This window comes from Lissotriton vulgaris, chromosome 7, assembly GCF_964263255.1.
Source record: "Lissotriton vulgaris chromosome 7, aLisVul1.2, whole genome shotgun sequence".
NCBI lineage: Eukaryota > Metazoa > Chordata > Amphibia > Caudata > Salamandridae > Lissotriton > Lissotriton vulgaris.
Window position 1 is genome coordinate 1,334,533,858 of NC_141695.1, and position 22,464 is coordinate 1,334,556,321.

The window sequence follows — 22,464 nt, forward strand, 5'->3', positions numbered from 1 at the left end:
GGTATAAGTGCAGAAGAGGCTCTGAGTGGCTGCGTAAGTGCGACCACTGATCCTGGGGGAAGAAGGAAGAGGACAAAGGTGGGTTACATGGGGGATTAGACCCCATCCTTCTGGGGTGATGCCCCGGAGAGGTGACAACCCGAGGTGTAAATGAAGCTTCTGTGCGGTGGGAAGCCCAGGGCCCCATCTCGACAGCCCCACTCCCCTGCACAGTTTGTGGAGGGCAGATCACAAGATGCCCGCCTGGAGCAGCCTTTAAGGAAAAGAGGCCTTCGCAGAGAGGCCAAGCTACCACATGGGAGCGCCCTTTCCAGAGCGATGAAGAAGGCCAGAGGCCGCCGAGAGAGGGATTGTGGGGCAGGGAGGGACAGGGCTTGAGGTCGGACCATGAGGATGCTGCGGCCGATGGTAGGGGGGTCGTGGCGGGGAGGAGTCACCCTAGAGATTGTTGCCCGAGGGACCGTGGAGGGAAGGAACCGGTGGCTGAAGAGGGAAACTGGCAGGGGAGGCTGGAGGGGAACGGAGGCCTGCAAGAGGTAGCTGCAAAAATGGATAGAAACGCACTCCACACAGCAGAGGGTGGAGGGGGGGGGGGGGAGGGGGGGGTGCGAGAGCAGGAAGAGGGGATGGGGGCTGACGGGGAATTGTGAGGAGAGTGTAAAAGACTCGGAGCAGGCCAGTGGAAAGGCAGTGACACGCAGCAGCACTACAGAAACAGGGGAGGGGAGCAGCATGACGCGTGGGAGAGGCGGGGGAAGCGTGAGGGAACACTAGAAGAGAGAGCACGGGGGCCTTGGGGAGGCAATGACACCGAGGAGTGAGTGGGGGCAGAGAGAACACAGAAGGGAAAGGGGGAGGGGGGGAGCCTCGGCGCCCCGCGAGCGTAGGAAGTAGAACCGAGAGGAGTGTGGGCAGAGAGGAGGGGATGGAGGGAGAAAGGGTACAGTGAGGTGAGAGGAAGGAGGGAGAGGAGGGAGCAGGGGAGTGTGAGGAAGGAGGCCGAGGAGGGAGGCGGGGCTGGCAGAGGGAGTGAGGAGCGGAGTGGGGGCCAAGGCATGCGTTGCTGTGGCCTCGAGGGAGGGAGGGGGCGGCGGGGGGGGGGGGGGGGGGGGGGGGGAGAGGCGGTGCCATCGGATAGAAACAGAGATATGGAAGGGGGTGTTTGGGGGTGGTAGAGGGAGCAGGGGAAGAGAGACGGTGGATTTCAGTCGGAGAGAGAAGTGCTAGAGCGAAGGAGCGTCGGGGTATAAGAGAGGCGACAGTGGAAGGGGAAATAAACGTATGAAGAAGGATGAGAGAATATGAGATGAAGAGATGAGGGGGAGAGATGTGACAGGAAGGGGGAGGAGTGAATGGGCCAGCAGAGAAGGGTGAAGTGGGAACATTAGAAGACAGTTAACGGCGTGGGGAGAGGGTAGGGCGAGGAGGGCAGAACTAGGGAGGGTGGAGGCCGAGGGTGGGAGGGAGAGCAAGTCCAGTGCTTTAAATGGGCCGGTACTCTTGAGGGGCCCCCCTGCAAACTACATGGAGGGGGCCCCCTCCCATCCTCTGTGCCAGTCTAGAGCTCCCAGGCCAGCGACCAGTCATACTGCAGGGGATGCGGGCTATTGTTACGCCACTGTCACCAATACAGCCGTTATAGGTAACACTGGATGGTAGAGTTAAAGGTTGGGCTTAGTCTGCCAGCAGGCTATCATAGGTGGTGGTCCATTCATTACAGGGTCCCTGCCATCAGTACTGGAAGTTGGCCCAATTTTAGGTGGGTTTCCTGATGCAGACTCCTGTCATGATATACAACATCGGGCTCACTCATCGTCCAGTTTTGACAAAAGTGCATCCACTGCTCCTTGACAATGCAGCATTTCAAAAGCAGATTTAACTACATAGAGCACATTTTGATAATACATTTTTATTAGTACACAATAGCAATCTTAAGAGGCATTGCATAGCTTCATACACTCTGTGACCCCCATCACAGTCTCTCTCTCTCTCTCTCTCTCTTTCTCTCTCAATGAGTCAGTCTCTCTCTCTCAGTCATTCAGTCTCTCTCAATCAGTCAGTCTGCCAGTCAGCCAGTCTGTCAGTCTCTCTCTCTCTCTGTCAGTCTGTCATTCGGTCTCTCTCTGTCAATTTCTCAGCCAGTCAGTCTCTCCGTCAGTCAGTATTCAGACTCTGAGTCAGTCAGTCTCTACCCTCTCTCCACTCTCTCTTCACTGTCTCTCTACTCTCTCTCATCTCTCTCTCCACTCTCTCTCTCTCCACTCTCTCCACTCTCTCTCCACTGTCTCTCTATCCACTGTCTCTTTCTCAGCTGTCTCTCTCCACTCTCTCTCGCTACTCTCTCTACTCTATCTCTACTCCCTCTACTCTCTCTCTACTCTCTCTACTCTCTCTCTCCACTCTCTCTCTCTCTCCACTCTCTCTCTCTCCACTCTTGCTCTCCACTCTCTCTCTCCACTCTCTCTCTCACCCTCTCTCTCTACTCTCTCTCTCTCCACTGTCTCTCTCAACTCTCTCTCCCCACTCTCTCTGTCCACTCTCTCTCCACTCTCTCTCCACTGTCTCTCTATCCACTGTCTCTTTCTCAGCTGTCTCTCTACACTGTCTCTCTCCACTCTCTCTCGCTACTCTCTCTACTCTATCTCTACTCCCTCTACTCTCTCTCTACTCTCTCTACTCTCTCCACTCTCTCTCTCCACTCTCTCTCTCTCTCCACTCTCTCTACACTCTCGCTCTCCACTCTCTCTCTCCACTCTCTCTCTCACCCTCTCTCTCTACTCTCTCTACTCTCTCTCTCTCTCCACTGTCTCTCTCAACTCTCTCTCCCCACTCTCTCTCTGTCCACTCTCTCTCCACTCTCTCTCTCTCCACTCTCTCTCCACCCTCTCCACTCTCTCTCTCTCCACTCTCTCTCTTCACACTCTCTCTCTCCACTCTATCTCCACTCTCTCCTGTGTCTCTCTCTCTCCACTCTCTCTCCACTCTCTCTCTCCACTTTCTCTCTCTCCACTCTCTCTCTCTACTCTCTCTCTCTCCACTCTCTCTCCACTCTCTCTCTCTCTTCGCTGTCTCTCTCTACACTCTCTCCTCTCTCTCTCCACTCTCTCTCCACTCTCTCTCTCTCTACTCTCTCTCTCCACTCTCTCTCCTCTCTCTCTCCACTGTCTCTCTCTCAGCTGTCTCTCTCCACTGTCTCTCTCCACTCTCTCTCTCTACTCTCTCTACTCTATCTCTACTCCCTCTACTCACTCTCTACTTTCTCTACTCTCTCTCTCTCTCCACTCTCTCTCTCCACTCTCACTCTCCACTCTCGCTCGCCACTCTCTCCCCACCCTCTCTCTCTACTCTCTCTCTCTCCTCTGTCTCTCTCCACTCTCTTTCCACTCTCTCTCTCCACTCTCTCTCTCCACTCTCTCTTGCTCCACTCTCTCTCTTGCTTCACTCTCTCTCTTGCTCCACTCACTCTCTCGATCCATTCTCTCTCACTCCACTCTCTCACTCCACTCTCTCTCACAAAGTAGTGTGCGTTGCCATGGGCGTCCACAGAAATGTTTCCTGGGGGGGGCACATTTTTACTTCATCACCATCCCCCTTGCACTCTTCTACCCTCTGCCTTGCACCCTTCTCGCTCTCTCCCTTGCACCCTTCTCCCCCTCCCCCTTGACCCCTTCTCCCCCTCTGCCTTGCACCCTTTTCTACCTTGCACCATTCTCCCCTCTCCCTTGCACCCTTCTCCCCTCTGCCTTGCACCCTTCTCCCCTCTGCCTTGCACCCTTTTCTACCTTGCACCATTCTCCCTTCTCCCTTGCACCCTTCTCCCCTCTGCCTTGCACCCTTTTCTACCTTGCACCATTCTCCCCTCTCCCTTGCACCCTTCTCCTCTCTGCCTTTCACCCTTCTCCCCTCTGTCTTGCAACCTTCTCCCCTTTGCCTTGCACCCTTCTCCCATCTGCCTTGCACCCAACTCCTCTCCGCCTTCCATCCATCGCCTCTCTGCCTTGCACCCTTCTCCTCTCTACGTTGCACCCTTCTCCCCTATGCCTTCCACCCTTCTCGCCCCCCCCCCCTTGCGCCCACAAGAGTGCTTACATGAGGGCACTATTTTGCTGCCTCATCCCTTTTCATATGAGCTTTGCCCTGGAGAATGCTCTCTCTGGGGGCCCCCACTCCCACCCTTGTCAAGGTCCAGAGCAGTGCTTTGTGCTGCACCCTGCTCTCTCTCTGCCCCCCCCGTCCTTGTCAGGGTCTTGAGCAGTGCTCTGTGCTGCCTCCTCTCTCTATGGGGCACCCAGCCCCCGTCCTTGTCAGGGTCCCGAGCAGTGCTCGGTGCTGCCTCCTCTCTCTATGGGGCCCCCAGCCCCCGTCCTTGTCAGGGTCCCGAGCAGTGCTCGGTGCTGCCTCCTCTCTCTATGGGGCCCCCAGCCCCCGTCCTTGTCAGGGTCCAGAGCAGTGCTCTGTCCTGCCTCCTCTCTCTATGGGGCCCCCAGCCCCGGTCCTTGTCAGGGTCCTGAGCGTGCTGCCTCCTCTCTCTCTGGGGCCCCCAGCCCCCGTCCTTGTATTGGTTCCGAGCAGTGCTCTATGCTGCCTCCTCTCTCTCTATGGGGCCCTCAGCCCCCGTCTTTGTCAGGGTCCCGAGCAGTGCTCGTTGCTGCCTCCTGCTCTCTCTCTGGGGCCCCCAGCCCCCGACCTTGTCAGGGTCCAGAGCGGTGCTCTGTGCTGCCTCTTCTCTCTCTGGGGCCGCCAGCCCCCGTCCTTGTCAGGGTCCTGAGCATGCTGCCTCCTCCCTCTCTGGGGCAACCAGCCCCCGTCCTTGTCAGGGTCCCGAGCAGTGCTCGGTGCTGCCTCCTGCTCTTTCTCTGGGGCCCCCAGCCCAGCCCTTGTCAGGGTCCTGAGCAGTGCTCTGTGCTGCCTCCTCTCTCTATGGGGCCCCCACTTCCACCATTGTCAGGGTCTTGAGCAGTGCTCTGTGCTGCCTCCTCTCTCTCTGGGGGCCCCCACTTCCACCCTTGTCAGGGTCCCGAGCAGTGCTCGGTGCTGCCTCCTGCGCTATCTCTGGGGCCCCCAGCCCCCGTCCTTGTCAGGGTCCAGAGCAGTGCTCTGTGCTGCCTCCTCTCTCTCTGGGGCCCCAGCCCCCGTCCTTGTCAGGGTCCCGAGCAGTGCTCGGTGCTGCCTCCTCCCTCTCTGGGGCCCCGAGCCCCCGTCCTTGTCAGGGTCCAGAGCAGTGCTCTGTGCTGCCTCCTCTCTCTCTGGGGCCCCCAGCCCCCGTCCTTGTCAGGGTCCCGAGCTGTGCTCTGTGTTGCCTCCTCTCTCTGGGGCCCCCAACCCCCGTCCTTGTAAGGGTCCAGAGCAGTGCTCTGTGCTGCCTCCTCTCTCTCTGGGGCCCCCAGCCCCCATCCTTGTCAGGGTCCAGAGCAGTGCTCTGTGCTGCCTCCTCTCTCTATGGGGCCTCTAGCCCCCGTCCTTGTCAGGGTCCAGAGCAGTGCTCTGTGCTGCCTCTTCTTTCTCTGGGGCCCCCAGCCCCCGTCCTTGTCAGGGTCCTGAGCGTGCTGCCTCCTCTCTCTCTGGGGCCCCCAGCCCCCGTCCTTTTATGGGTTCCGAGAAGTGCTCGGTGCTGCCTCCTGCTCCCTCTCTGGGGCCCCCAGCCCCCGTCCTTGTCAGGGTCCAGAGCAGTGCTCTGTGCTGCCTCCTCTCTCTATGGGGCCCCCAGCCCCCGTCCTTGTCAGGGTCCAGAGCAGTGCTCTGTGCTGCCTCCTCTCTCTATGGGGCTCCCAGCCCCCGTCCTTCTCAGGGTCCAGAGCAGTGCTGTGTGCTGCCTCCTCTCTCTATGGGGCCCCCAGCCCCCGCCCTTGTCAGGGTCCTGAGCGTGCTGCCTCCTCTCTCTCTGGGGCCGCCAGCCCCCGTCCTTGTCAGGGTCCTGAGCGTGCTGCCTCCTCTCTCTCTGGGGCCCCCAGCCCCCGTCCTTGTATGGGTTCCGAGCAGTGCTCGGTGCTGCCTCCTGCTCCCTCTCTGAGGCCCCCAGCCCCCGACCGTGTCAGGGTACAGAGCAGTGCTCTGTGCTGCCTCCTCTCTCTATGGGGCCCCCAGCCCCCGTCCTTGTCAGGGTCCTGAGCGTGCTGCCTCCTCTCTCTCTGGGGCCGCCAGCCCCCGTCCTTGTCAGGGTCCGAGCAGTACTCTGTGCTGCCTCCTCTCTCTCTGGGGCCCCCTTCATTTAATGAAGAGAGTGGGGCCCCCCCAAACCGCGGGGCCTGCGGGGGCGTTTGTTGTGCCCCTGCACTTCTGAATTTTCAGGCCCTCAGTACCGGCACTTCTCATTAGCCAGAGAGAGTACCGGTACCCTAATAAACGGGACTGCAGGCTCCGGTTATATCTCTTTCTTATTGCGCAGGGTAGATGCAGCTCTGCTTTACAGGAGCTTGTAAGCGCACCAAGCCTTTCCCTGCTGGGGATTCCAGCAGCTCCCATGTGAATGGCCTGAGACCGCAGGGGTCTAAGAGGGCTTGCTTTGCTTCACGCTGTGATTAACAGGACAGGGTCTAGACAGACCCCTTCCTGTCGATCACAAATGCAGCGACTATTCAGCTGAAAGTGCTTTAGCCTCACCCCGCCCCTCTCAATCAGGTGTTTAAATGGGTTAAGAAAGACAGTCAGTAATCCAGTGGTATTTAGGATATTGATGGCACTGACTGTACTAAAGCAAGTGGCAGCCCAACAAAATCCTCTGCCTTCGCCAAAGCTGGTTTTCTTTGCATCTTTTTGTTCAGGACAGGAGGCAGTGCTTAATTTGTGCTGGTGCTTAGCACGGCACTTATTTTCCAGAGCCGGCACTATAGCTATCTTTTACGCGGACAGCTATGGTGCAGATAATTTTTCAAAGAGAAATGCATGCAGCAGGGCTGCTGTATTTTTCACAAATCATCTTCGAGCTGCTTTCACTTTTACCCACTTCATCATACGGTCTGCACCCTACATGAGCCTTATAATTAGATAAGTATTGGTAGGGGCTGGCTCATGACTGCTGTGGAAACGTTGAAGGAACGTGATGAGCAAATAAAAATATGCGTACATTACGCTAGCCTGTGTGCTCAGCTTAAAGTCTACTAATAAAATATTTCACAGAGGCCTACGACGGTGGCTCCCCAGCTGAGCCAGCAGTAGGGCGGAGCCCACAGTTCTTCGCACCCCTTAGACACTGCCTGTGTCATGAGTGCTTCAGAAATGTAAGTGGTGGGTGAGGGTAGGTGGACGAATACATGTCACTGTGCCTTCTTTTATTTCCAGTTAGGAATAATACCTTCACTTTGGACCTCGTGTTTCCCTCACCCCGTCATGTGCAGTGGTGACCTGACATTGGATGCATCTCTCTTCCTGGGACAGCCTCTTGGGCACATAGTTGCCGGAGCTGAGCTGGATGGGACTGCTATGATCGACTTCACTAAGAATCTGCCAGTGAATGCCTCTTTCCGCCTCCTCCTAGACTGGGCCTTGGTGAACATGGTCGGTTATACAAAAAGGGAGAAGCCTTTCAATAACTAACTAATGTCAACTTAGCTGCGGTAACAATTATGTGCGTGCTTTCTCATGATCAAGGGCTGCTTACTTTAAAATATCAAGAAAGGCCCGGAGAGCCAAAGTCTAGGCCAACACTACCATCACGAATACTATTTCCAGTGCACAATTTGAGTTTGTGATTGCAGGTGGTGGCCAGCAGCACTCATTTTTAGGGACCAGAAGGCACGGGAGAGAAAGGTAAAAATGGGTAAAGATGCAAGAAGGCAACAACTGGAAAATAGAAACAACAGGAAAAAGTAAGAGTGAAAAGTACCTGCAAAACGGAGATAAAGAGGGAGAGAGTGTCTGGTGGTAGATGAAACAAATGTCAACGTCGCTGGCAATGAGGTTCTGAAATAAAACTTTGAGCCCCGGCACTTATTTTTTTACAAATTAATTACTGCAGCTGCTCCTCTTTGTGAGCCCCTCCAGCACTAATCACTGTATTTACAAGATACCAGTGACTAACCTGAGTACTGGCTCTATGGGTGTGAAGGTAGCCCTGCCCATAGGGCAATGAATAGCAGGGGACGCTGTAGCACTCTAGGAATGAGCTAAATGACAACTGGCAATGGCTTTGTTTGGGGATAAAAATGAGGTGAACATAGCAGGAAAGAGGTGGGATGAATGTAAATAAGTGAGGTGCCAGGTGAAGTTAGGATTGCCACTTATTTTCTGATAAAACTACCAGATATTTGTTGAGTTCTGTATTCATGAATCGTCTCACAAATGGTATTTTTTTTAACCACACATTTCTTGGTACATTTCCTATAAAATACACACACACGCACACACACCCACACACACACACACACACCCACACACACTCACACACATACATACACTATACTGGCCAGATAGTAAGCAAAAAGGCAGGAGGAAGAGGAACAGAACTAGAGAGATAAGCTTAGAGGCTGGGTAAAGATGAGAGGCAAATGGAGAGGACATGCCTAAGTAAAGGCATGGAACCAGGAAGAGTCTGGTCGTAGGGAAAAGGGCAGTGGAATTGTTTTAAAAGGGCTGGTACTCACAGGTACTGTGTACCAGCACTTCTTCTTATTTTTATCCCTGTTAGTACCAGCACTTCTCTACTGCTGAGGAGAGTACCAATACTTGTGAAAGGTAGGCTCACTGGCTAGGTATCATCATATGTTTCTCTTAGCCCCACCCCTAGCCCCGCCCACTTGCCACACCTCTAGTACTGAGTACCTGCACTTATTTTTTTACCATTTAAAGCACTGAGAGCAACGGAAGGCGGCGTAGAGGTAGGAGGGGGAGTGAGAGGGCAGCAAGGAGGGAGAGATGACAGGAGAGGAGGGGAGAGAGAGACAGTAACAACCGAGAGCGGTGCAGAGAGAATGATAGAAGAAACAAAGGAGTGAATGGCGGTTGGGGAGGGAGGTTATATCTCTCAGAGTTCAAGCGAGCAGCTCTTGCAAAACATGTGATTCTGTGAGTGTAGCAGATTCACTAGTTGAGCTGAGAGGAGATCTGGATGGGGAAAGTAGTTCTAAATTCCTGTGAGCGGGATGTAATGGTGTGGGGCCCTAGGCCCCTGTACATGAGTAAGGAGGACACAGACACAGTTAATGTGTAGAACTGGCCAGGGTACCTCCGCCCGGCCCCTTTTAATATCAGGTCGTGTGGCGCCTGTGTTGGATGGTGGGGGATGGGGTGTAAGCCAGCCCTCTTGAAGTGGCTGGTGCTGACAACAACTAGAACAGTGACCAGCAAGTCACTACATCACTCCAAAACTTTATTCAAAATCGAACAAAAAGTCCAACCTGTGGGAGAGAATAACCCGTGGGAGAGAATAAAACAATAAATATGAACTTCCACTGAGTCTGTTCAGCTGCTTGCAGCAACAAGACAACTGCAGCTAGGATCACCAATTCTGCTTGGCACAGTTCAGTGTTGCCCTGCGAGTCCGGTACTCCTTAGACTCCAGACGTGGAAGTTGACACCAATTTGTATTTGTATTTGTATTTGTATCTGGGTTTTATATCGCGCCAACTCACCGACAGGTCTCAAAGCGCTTCTAACCAAGTACAGCAACAAGAAGAAGGGTAGAAGGAATGCGGAAATACCGACCTATCTTACGGGGATGTAAACGCGTCCCTGAAGAGCAGAGTCTTCAGGGATTTCCTAAAGCGGAGAAGATTGGATTCTCTACGAAGCACCTCCGGTAGCTTATTCCAAATGGTGGGGGCTTGGACTGAAAAGGATCTGCCACCTTTGGTTGCCATTTTAAAGCGTGGACAGGATAGCAGAAGGGAATTGGAGGATCGCACAACGCGCTTGGGTTCATACACTTCAAGCCTCTCTTTTATATAGGCCGGCGCCTGTCCATAAATTGCTTTATGGCAAATGCACAGGCTCTTGAATTCAACCCTTTGCTTTATAGGGAGCCAGTGTAACCTATAAAGTAGAGGAGAGGCATGGGTCTGTCTGGGTAATCCAAAGATTAGCCGTGCTGCGTCGTTCAAGATGACCTGTAGACGATTGATAGAATTTTTTGGAAGACCTAGGTATAGTGCGTTCCCGTAATCGATTCTGGAAACTATTGTGGCTGAAACAATGGTTTGGAGCATATTCGTTGAGAGCAAAGGGACAAGCTTTCGCAACTGCCTAATCAGGTTGGTACATGAGCCAACCACAGCGGATACTTGGTTGGTCATTGAAAGTTCCTGATCGATTTTCATACCGAGACTCTTTACACTGGGACACAGCTTTGGGGTAGGTTCAAGTTCTTGGGGCCAGAACAGATCGTTCCAGGGGGAGGCAGAGGTTGAAACTACAAGGACCTCCGTTTTGTCTGGATTAATTTTTAATAGATTGGACGTCATCCAATTTACTGTGTACCGTAGTATCTTTTGGGCCGTGGACTGAGCCGATGCTGTGTTATCGATACTCAGCAACAGCTGAGTATCATCGGAGTAATTAAAGACTTTACAGCCCATGTTTGCCAAAGAGTCTATCAGTGGCTGCAGGTATAAATTAAATAAAAGTAGTGAGAGTGCGGACCCTTGCGGGACTCCACATACCAAGGCGCCAACGTCAGATACCTGATCTGCTAGCTGGATCCTCTGCGTCCTCCCTAGCAGAAAGGCCGTTAGCCATTGGAGAGCTTGTTCTTTTATTCCGGACATGGCTAGTCTGTCCAGGAGCAGTGCATGGCTGACAGTATCAAACGCCGCTGAAAGGTCTAATAGTATCAGGGCGCTTGGCTTTTTACTGTCAGCCATGCATCTGAGCTCGTCCAGCACCGACAGCATTACTAGTTCCGTGCTATGGTGGGCACGAAAACCAGCTTGCCGCTCCTGGAGTAGGTGATGTGATTCCAGGAGGGGTGACAATGATTTTAACACATGCTGTTCTAGAATTTTTGACAGAAACGGCAGCTGGGATATTGGCCTGTAGTTCTTCAGGCTAGTTGGATCCGCCCCAGTTTTTTTTATCAGGGGTCTAACGCGTGCCTCTTTAAAGGTAGTTGGTAATGATCCTGTAGCTAATGAATTATTTAGGAGGTCTAGGATCTGATCCTCCAGAATAGGAATTGCTAGCCGAAAAATTTCGGGAGGGCAGGGGTCAGCAGGGGAACCTGCAGGGCGTAGCTAGAGCTTGTGGCGCCCGGGGCTATCCCTCAGGTTGCCGCCCCTGGCATCCGCAGCCCTGTGATTGTGTGAGCTTAAGTCTCAGACTCGAATTTTGAATCTCACCTCACTGTCAAATTTCAGGCCCAAATGTTTCTCACATGTATCATTTGAATGCTAGTTTTACATTGGTCTATTAACTAGTGCAAGTAAGTGTTAACTATCTGAACTCGCAGTTGTAGAGGGCTGCGCACAGCACCCCGGGGTCACTCGCTTAATTATACTGGTGTGATTTTTTTTTAATACTTTAAAATATTTGTCAACCTGCCGGACTGTGTGTCGCACAGGCTCTCCCGAGGCTTGCCTAGCAATCATGCTATTATGCACATGCTCTCTATGGTGGCCGGAGTCCTTAAGTCAGCTGACACTATGAATTTATGGTATAGGCCTGAGGCAATTGAGATCTGTGTTAGGGGCCCTCACACCCTGTTATAGTCTGGGCCCAGGTCCCATGTGGGACAGAGTGAGCAGCATGGATTTTAGTGATTCTTCTCTCCTGGTGTATTATTTGAGCTCTCTCTAAACAGCCGCAATGCCACATGTTCACAGACCGGTGCTCTCATCAGCGTGCGTCGTGACTGTCACTCGAGACAGACTACTTTGGCACTCACCTGGATCTGAAGGTGGGGTGTTGGATTTAGGGGTCTTTCGACACTTGCTGTGCTGTAGGCTTTAAACAGCAATACCGGATGGACTGAATACCAGACTGTAGACCAAGCTGCTTCTGAGCCAAGGGCAGAAAACAAAATGTCCTGTTTGAAGTGTCGTCTGTTGTATTTACACTTGGTGTGTAACTTGTCAGTCGCACTAAAGATCTAGAGATATTTATGCCAGTTCATCAGGGCAGGCTCTGGTGATGCTCATGCCACTACTATTCTGAATGCGTCATGTGCATCATTTCTACTTGCCAACAGTCACTATGATACAAGGATTGCTTCTGTGTGTATACAGAACATGTGGAGAGTTATTTATTGGCGCCCTACCACTGACCTCTTTCTCTGTAGATACCTTTAATACAACCCTCCAACAGTGCAACTTCATCTCTTCGTAGCCCCTCCCCCTCATGACCTCCTCCTCAGACTACCTCACTACCACCCTCCACCAGTGCCCCTCATCTCTCTGTATCTACCACCACCCCCCTATGACCTCGTCCTCGGATTCCCTCACTACCACCTTCCAACAGCGCCCCTCCTCTCTCCAAAGGCCCTCCTCCTCATGACCTCCTCCTTGGATTCCTCATTGCCACCCTCCACCAGTGCCCCTCATCGCCCATTGCCCAGCCACCCCATGACCTCCTCCTTGGATTCCCTCACTGCCACCCTCTACGAGTGCCCTTCATCGCTCCGTAGCCCAGCCCCCCCATGGCCTCCTCCATGGATTCCCTCACTGCCACCCTCTAACAGTGCCCCTCATCAAAGGTACATTCATAGATGATGTGCTAGATAGTAGCACAAGCTACATTATGAAAGGAAATAATGTATTCTGTGTTTATATGGCCTACAGAAGTACCGTAAGGTCCACTCGAGATAAAAAGTATGTGTCAGGGATCTTGTCCCTGTAATCCAGAAGTTCGCCTGCCAAATTTTTCTCCAACGCCTGCCTTTGTTGGCGTATACAAGGCTGTACATTTTGTTTCAAAAAGTACTTGTCCAGAGGGCAAAAGTAACTGAAATATACTTGTTAGGAAATCTGCTTGTCCCACATACTACCTAAATCAATCAGATGGCCGGAACAAACACATTACTATTTTTGTATTTATTTTTTAAGTTTTAGCCCCAGAATTCTGCTGGTATAGAGATCATACTATCAGTGCTCTTCTAGTGTGGAGCTAGTACACTGAAATTCGAGCCTGTGATACAAAGGTTACATGTAGATTCATGCAATGTGCACGTTACCCACTTATGCAGTACGATGACTCCAAACTTTGATCAATAAATCACATAAGATCACTTCTTTGGGAGCATTAACCTAATCAGCTTTCTCAGTGTGATTATAACATGGGACCTTCAGGAAAAGACAGTGATCTTTGCATAGTTTTGTAATTTAAATCTGTGAACCTGCATGCTAAACGTGCATCTCTGCAGCATGTTATTAGCCCACTGAACTGCCTGTATCTGTAAACTTCAGACTACAGTAATAACTCTGCGATGAACACATTCTAAGTGGCATCTCATTCACGTTTTATCCAGCAGCATTCAGATTACCTTCTTTATTACTTTAAATGCTCATTCTTTTCCCTCTTTCTGCCCCTCTTTCTTGTCCTTTAGTTTATGGTTTCTCCTTCCCTTCCTATCCTATATTTTTTATGATCTGTTTTTTAAATTTTCTTTTCCTCTTTTGTTTTTATGAGATTACTGTTTTAATGTATCCTCCCGTTTCTCCTCTTTTATGCCCCCTTACTATCTTTTCTCTAATTTCCCCTTTCACTCCTATTTTCTCTCGCATTCATGTGGTGGGTGCTGCTGCAGTGAAGAGCGGAGTCTTCAGAGAGCAGCTATTGTTTTCAGATCGTAAAGATCTTTGTAGCGCAGAGGCCATAACGCGCTGGAGATTCTGGGCTTCCAGTTACAATTCGGCACTCACATGCACGCCTCCCACACACACATGCTCAAACACTGCAGCCAATGAAAGATCCTGCAGAGAGACACACGTAAACACCACCCTTAAAAGACAGACATTGCAGAGGTGTACAGTGTTGCCAGATTGGGCTAGATCACTCACAATTTGGCTATTGTTTTCTGGTTGTGCTGTAAAATTTTGGTTTGTGCTAGTTGCCAGATTATAAATATATATACAGCGCTCCAGCAAAGTAGTATGTTAAAGCACTTTACTAGACAAATATTTACTTGGCAGCCTGCTGCAACATCAATTCCTATGCATTCACCGCCTGCTTGACGCTGTCCCTGCTCCTTCTTCCTTAAAGTAGCAATATTGGGCTACATTGGGCTACTTTTTGGTTGGCTTTGGGCTAGAGAATGCTTAAAAAATCTGGCAACACTGGAGGTGTACCGTGTAATCAAGGCTGGCTGCCGGCAGATTCAGTCCGTGAGTTACACCGGGTCCCGGCCACGGCAATTTGAATTTGCCGCCCGGGTCCGGCCCGCCTCCAGTGATAGGCGTGCTGGCATTCGCTCCCGAGAGGTGAGCGCGTAACCGTGGTTGTGGAGCGCGTGACTCGCGCGAAGGCTGGCCAATCATAATTCCCAGGGCCGCCGCCGTCATTGGTAGCGCTTTCGCGCGCTACCAGACGGCCCTGGGACGGGATCAGATCCGATTTTTTAATAACACAAACGGAGTAAGACGACCGGACGCGCAGGCTGCGCATTTACAAGGTGTGTTCTTCACACAGGGGCCGCGCGGCACTGGCGACCTTTATAATTAATTTTATTATAGAATTTAAGTGCCCCCAAATAAATTATAAATGCCGCCGCCAGTGCCGCGCGGCCTCTGTGTAAAGAGCAAGTGCACCATGTAAATGCCACCGCCCCAAAAATTGTGCCGCCTGGGGCGGACCACCCCCCTTGCCCCCCCCTAGCTACGCGGCTGGGAACCTGACTTGGTTGTTGTTGCTAGTTGTCTGAGGGTAGTGGAGTCCATATTAGGAAATCTAGTAATAATAGGGGTCGAGAGGTTTTGAGGGGGCGATGACGTGGTATGTATAGTTGGGCTGTCTTTCTTGATGTCTGACAGGATGGTTGCTACTTTTTCAAGAAAGTATCCTTGAAAGGTGTTACAGTCAATCAGTGTATCTACCTTTTCTTCCTTTTTGCTTAATTCTTTCAGTATTTGGAAGGTTTCTTTCTGGACATTTACGGCGTTGTTCATGCGGGTTTCATAGTAGTCCTTTTTGGTTGATACAATGAGCTTTTTATACAGTTGAAAGGATGTTCTATATAGTTCGCGGTCGGTATCCTTTTTAGATTTCCTCCAGCATCTTTCAAGATGACGGAGCTTTCTTTTTTGATCTCTCAGGTTTTGAGTAAACCAGGGAGCTCCTTTTTCCGCACCCTTTATTTTCTGTGTCTTTTCTGGGGCTATCTCATCAATTGATTGTCTGAGGGTGGCTACTATAGTATCATAATTTAAATCTAGGTCTACGCCGTCTGATGGAATCATAGGTTTCTGTATACGTTTGGACAGGACATCAGTTAGGGTTCCTGAGTCGACTTTTTTCCATTGGCGCACTTTTTTGGTTTATACCGGGAGTTTTGCCTGAGGATTGTTTTGTGGTATATCACACAGGATTAGGTGGTGGTCCGACCAAATACAAGGTGTAATATTTGTGAGAACCACTTTTGGCATAGAAGACCAGATGAGGTCGAGAATGTGGCCTTTTATGTGGGTTGGGGCTCCCACTAATTGTACCAGGCCTAAAGCGGTCTCTATGTCCAGTTCTCTGTGACGGTGCAGGTACTGATGGTGAATCTTGTAGATGTCACGTTTTTACCAACCAGCCCTGGTTGTTGTTGCATCTTCAGAAAGACAGCATTGCTCCTAGCTACGGAATGGTGGAGAACTTGCAAACATCCTTCTCTCTCACTGGGATGCCCCTCTTGCGAGTATTCCCCTCTCATATGATGTCCCGGAGGCCGTGTTCACCAGGCTTCCACTGGACTGTGTGTACTTCATCGTGTCACTCCAAGGCCACCCTGTAGGTGTGTGGAGAAAGCTCTATGAGTCCCACCCTCAAGTCCCTAGCTCCACCTGAATGGTAGTTGTTTACTCCTGCCACTTAGCACAAGATCTTCGCCTTCCTGGGTCCTGCGGAAGAGCGGCTGTAGACTCTTCTCTCGTGGGCGGACCCGCTATCACCGGCGTCCCTGAGGCTGTGGCATCTTAGATCTCCACGGTCTGGTGTGCAGTGGTCAGATCCTCTTCTTCAGGACGTCTGAGCACTCTTGCCATCCAGTCTTCCGTTCGACCCCAAAGATGGGTGTCACAAATGGTCCATCTGGCTCACCTCTGCCGCCAACAGATTTGCTTGGCATTTCTGAAGACTCATAGATAGCTAGGCTTCCAATTGCCACTGATGTTTTCAAGATACTGTGCAACGCGGTTTAGTCCAATCAGGTCTTGCACTTCTTCTCTTACCTGGCCTCTCCATGTGACATGCACTTTACATGGGTTTCGCTGGTCCTGTCCTACCCTTAGGACAATGCATTCTCTTTGTTCGGTGACCAGACCTGTCGTCACAACATCCTTTCTTTTATGACATGTCCTCGGTCTTCATTCTTTGATTTCAGGTCTGACCTCTCTTTGGTCCTCTTCACTGGCCTCTCCTCTGTCATCTTCTCAAGCCGCTCCTCAGTCATCTTCTCAGACCTTTTCTCAAGTCACCACTTCTCTGACTTCTTCTCAGGTCACCGCTTATCTGACCTCTTCTCAGGTCACCGCTCTCTGATCTCTTCGCATGTCACCGCATTTCTGACCTCTTCTCAGGTCACTGCTTCTCTGACCTCTGGCAGGTCGTCTTCTCCCCGACCTCTTTCAGGTCATCCTCGCCGACCTCTTGCAGGTCATCTTCGCCAACCTCTTGCAGGTCATCTTCGCTGACCTCTTGCAGGTCATCTTTGCCGACCTCTTGCAGGTGATCCTCGCACTTTCGGGCTTCAGCCCATACCGTCAGGGTCTAGGGTACGTTCTTCTCGTAACTCCTCTCCCTGCGCTCTCCGTTCGTCTGATGGTACTCCAGCTTCGGGTGGCTTGCGCACGGACGTCTTCCACTTACGGTGGTGTCCTTTCGCCACTGGACACATGTTTCTCCATCTCTCAGTAATCTCGCAGACTGGGGCTATTTAGGTATTACTTGCCAGCTGTTTCTCCTTCCCTCATTTGCCACTGCAGCTTTCCTTCTGACGTTTGCCTTTGACTCTGCCAACAGAAGCTCTTCACTGCTGCAGAGACTACTCATGGCCACTAGGCATCACAGCAGCTCTCGTAGGCTCCATGTGAATCTAGAGGTTTCTTGCCTATTCCTCATGGAAGATCTCAGACCTCTTTTCTTGTGCCCTGTAAATTGCTCATTTATATCAATCAATTTTTCGTGTGCCCTGTAAATTGCTCATTTATATCAATCAATTGTTTGTTTGCAGTGTATCCAAGTTCCTGAAATGGTCTTGGATAATTCGTTCAAAAAGGCTTGCCCTGTCAATTTAATACTTGTCTTAACTGCTTATACAATGTTTTTATTGTGTAAATTGAATGTTCATGTAAATATTGATTTTAACCCATTGTATTATGCTTTTAGGATATTCTTTTATATGGAAATAAAGCCTTCAATCAATCAATCCTGTACATGCCAGACACTTAGATGTGTTTGTGTTTCGGTTGTTATCTCTGCCCTGTAGCCTGGCCGTTTATAAGCAGTCTTTTGGGGGGAACAGATCATGTCCCTGCACTCCCGTATTGGCTCGGGCTGCTCAGTGTTAGTTCTTTTTTTTTTTCACTGTCGTTTCATTTTTCTTCTCCGGCCGATTCCAGACAATAGCCACTAGGTGCCACTGCCGTGTTAATTTCAAAGGACGCGGCAGCTTTCCAATGCTACGGGCCTCGTGCACTCAATCACCAAAAATCTCAAGGGTTGCCCCCGATGCCGCAGGTCTGCTCACCCACCTGGGCCTCACAGGACCCGTCTCAAGGTTGGCCACTGCCAAACAGGTGCTGCCACGCAGATCCACCTTCCTCCCCTCGCCAGGTATGTTCATTATTCTTTTTTTTAGGTCGAGCTATTATATAGCTCTGACATATAGTAGGGGAAACAAACTCTTGAACAAGGGCGGATTAGGTCCAGTTCATGTGGTGCACTCGTGTGAGACGCGCGTGCACAAACCCATCAGCCTCGCTCCCATTTGATCCCCGAGCCAGGCATCTGAAGCTTCCCCAGTTCCCTCCCACCCTTCCGACTTCAGGCATTCAAGCGTGAAGCTTCCCCAGCACGCGCTCGGCCAGCTTTAATTACCCCAACATTCCTCCCTCGTGTTTCTTGCGTGTTCCTTGTCTTTCCTTCTGCTGAAAAATCTACGGCAGGTTTAATTTGCATTTTGTTATAACGAGCAGCCTTGAGAATTTCAGCATCCATAATTTTACTTGTTTTTTGATAATTGAATTTAAATGGTAGACCTAGATTTCCCACCTGTATAGAACTTTTGCTCCATGTTTAGTTTCGTGGAGAGTCTCAAATCCGTTTGAGCAAACTAATTGTAATAACTATGACAAGCATTCTAAACATTATCATTTAGGAATAAAGCAAACACACTGTTAAAGCACTTTAAATGTGTTGCATGGCTTCCCATCCAAGCCCACGGTGTTAGGCTGCTACTCCAGTAGTCCTGCAAAAATGGCTTTCCCCAGTGCTGACACACAAGGGGCTACACTATGAATTGTAAAATTAAAGCCCGTCACCTGACTCACCTGTTTTTCACTGCAAAAGGTAAAATAAAATCCTTTTTCTGTAACATGATTTTCTGTTGCTTTCAGTGATCTCCATGTAAGTAGCACTTGTGATGGTCTGAGCATTTTTGCACCTTGTACTGAACGTTGCCACACATTAATACTAGCATTTCCTGTATTTTTCAGATATAGCAAAAAGTTCAGAATCAAACTGTTTACGTTTGAGATGCCGTCCGTTTCTGGCTCAACAAGAATTTAAGAATTCTCCCTGTGTGAGAATTTGTAATAAATGCATCTGGCACAGGAGAAATATAGCATATTTTTAGTGTCCAGATTTTACTGTGGAATACTTCTTGCCCTCTTTGCTTAAATTTGGTAGATATTACCCTAACTTATAACCTCTACTTTACAACTGTATTTACAATGTTAAGGGTAAGCTTTCAGTCTAAAAAAAACTGATATTCGATCCTGTGTGTTTATGTTTAATTTCAGATATTATATTATCTAATCCAGCCCAATCACCGGTCAATTACTTGACTTATTTTGGATGACCAGCTCACATCCAACCCAGTGCCCTTTCCCTCTTGCGCTTTCTTCTATGCGCCCTAAAGCCCTTCCCCAAGCTCTATTACAAAGGCCTCCAGATCTGCAGAACCCTTTCCTCGGTTCGTCCCACCCACCATTTCTCCCCCACCCCCGGTCACCTATGGAGACCATTTGCTACCAGACACTTCGTGCGCGCCGCGCTCCGCCTCTGCTGCCACTTCAACTCACCTCGCTCGCCAATGTCCCTTCCACCCTTCCTTTGATGTCCGCCGCAAGTTCTTACAGGCTAATGGCCCTCCCCCAGCTCGAGGCGTGCATCGCTTGTTTTCATCTATTCTTTCACTTTACTTTCCAACCCCTTTCCCTCAGGCCCATACGTTATCTTGCTCTCACACCTCCTCCTCCTGTTTGTTGTCTCATAGATTCCCTTCCCATTCTCATTGTTTGCTCTTTTTCCCTCCTCGCTTTAGTGATCTTTCACCTCATCATTCTGCATCTCCACGCCTACCCTTCTTTCACCCCTCTTCTCTCCTTTCTCTTTCCTACCCTCTATCTATTGTCCTTATTAGCTTCCCACAGCAAAACTCCACCCCAAAGCATCACTCAACGCCACAGCACCACTCAGCACCACTCAACACCACAGCACCACTCAACACCACAGCACCACTCAACACCACAGCACCACTCAACGCCACAGCATCACTCAATGCCACAGCATCACTGAGTGCCACAGAATCACTCTGCACCACTGAATGCCACAGCACCCCTCAATGCCACAGCACCACTCAATGCCACAACACCACTCAACGCCACAGCACCACTCAGTGCACAGCATCCCTCAACGCCACAGCATCACTCAACGCCACAGCATTACTCACCGCCACAGCATCACTCAATGCCACAGCATCACTCAATGCCACAGCATCACTCAGCACCACTCAATGCCACAGCACCACTCAATGCCACAGCACCACTCAACACCACAGTACCACTCAACACCACAGCACCACTCAATGCCACAGCACCACTCAACACCACAGCATCACTCAACACCACAGCTCCACTCAACGCCACAGAATCACTCAATGCCACAGCATCACTCAGCGCAACCGAATCACTCAGCACCACTGGATGCCACAGCACCCCTCAATGCCACAGCATCACTCAACGCAACAGCATCACTCAACGCAACAGCATCACTCAGCGCCACAGAATCACTCAGCACCACTGAATGCCACAGCACCCCTCAACGCCACAGCACCACTCTATGCCACAGTACCACTCAACGCCACAGCACCACTCAGTGCACAGCATCCCTCAATGCCACAGCATCACTCAATGCCACAGCATTACTCAACGCCACAGCATCACTCAATGCCACAGCATCACTCAAAGCCACAGCATTACTCAGCATCACTCAACGCCACAGCACCACTCAATGCCACAGAACCACTCAACACCACAGCGCCACTCAACACCACAGCCCCACTCAATGCCACAGCATCACTCAATGCCACAGCATCACTCAGCACCAAAGAATCACTCAGCACCACTGAATGCCACAGCACCCCTCAACGCCACAACACCACTCAATGCCACAACACCACTCTACGCCACAGCACCACTCAGCGCACAGCATCCCTCAAAGCCACAGCATCACTCAATGCCACAGCATTACTCAATGCCACAGAATCACTCAATGCCACAGCATCACTCAACGCAACAGCATCACTCAACGCAACAGCATCACTCAGCACCACTCAATGCCACAGCACCACTCAACGTCATAACACCACTCAATGCCACAACATCACTCAACACCACAGCATCACTCAGTGCCACAGAATCACTCAGTACCACTAATTGCCACAGCACCCCTCAACGCCACAGCACCACTCAATGCGACAACACCACTCAATGCCACAACACCACTCAACCCCACAGCACCACTCAGCGCACAGTATCCCTCAATGCCACAGCATCACTCAATGCCACAGCATTACTCAATGCCACAGCATCACTCAATGCCACAGCATCACTCAACGCCACAGCATCACTCAGTACCACTCAACACCACAGCACCACTCAATGCCACAGCATCACTCAGCACCAAAGAATCACTCAGCACAACTGAATGCCACAGCATCCCTCAATGCCACAACACCACTCAATGCCACAACACCACTCTACGCCACAGCACCACTCAGAGCACAGCATCCCTCAAAGCCACAGCATCACTCAATGCCACAGCACCACTCAATGCCACAGCACCACTCAGCACCAAAGAATCACACAGTACCACTCAACACCACAGCACCCCTCAACGCCACAGCACCACTCAATTCCACAACACCACTCAACCCCACAGCACCACTCAGCGCACAGTATCCCTCAATGCCACAGCATCACTCAATGCCACAGCATTACTCAATGCCACAGCATTACTCAATGCCACAGCATCACTCAATGCCACAGCATCACTCAACGCCACAGCATCACTCAACGCCACAGCATCACTCAGTACCACTCAACACCACAGCACCACTCAACACCACAGCACCACTCAATGCCACAGCACCACTCAACGCCACAGCACCACTCAATGCCACAGCATCACTCAACGCCACAGCATCACTCAGTGCCACAGAATCACTCAGCACCACTGAATGCCACAGCACCCCTCAATGCCACAGCGCCACTCAATGCCACAGCACCACTCAATACCACAGCACCACTCAGCGCACAGCATCCCTCAATGCCACAGCATCACTCAACGTCACAGCATTACTCAACGCCACAGTACCACTGAATGCCACAGCATCACTTAGCACCACTGAATGCCACAGCATCACTCAGCACCACTGAAGGCCACAGCATCACTCAGCACCACTGAAGGCCACAGCATCACTCAGCACCACTGAACGCCATAGCATCACTCTGGTTCTAATATGTTCTCTCAATGTTTCAAGCTTTATTACAAATGTCACAAAAAGATGTTAATATTTCACTGCTGTTCTTGGATTTTTATCACAATAAAATACACTGAACATAATCTTCCCAAAAGTTATTTACAAAAGTTTAACCTATTGCCATTATAAATTACAATAACTTTTATTTAAGTATTAATTATTAAAAAAAATAAAACCCATTGTTATTTGTAATATTAATACATCTAAGTCATGTAAATAAAACACATATTGGATTACAAATGCTATAGGTGTCACGTTTGCGAAAGTTAAAACTATTGGCATTGTAAATGACAAAGCTATTAATTTCGCTATTTTCAAAACCAACAAATAAATAAAATATTTGTCATTTACAATACCAA

At 50.5% G+C, this 22,464-nt stretch overlaps 1 protein-coding gene across 1 annotated transcript in view; it reads left to right on the top strand.

The window, feature by feature from the left end:
• Positions 1-22,464, top strand: part of LOC147703641 (zinc-binding protein A33-like) — a 245,389-nt gene that overhangs the window by 52,466 nt on the left and 170,459 nt on the right. The window lies entirely within an intron of this gene.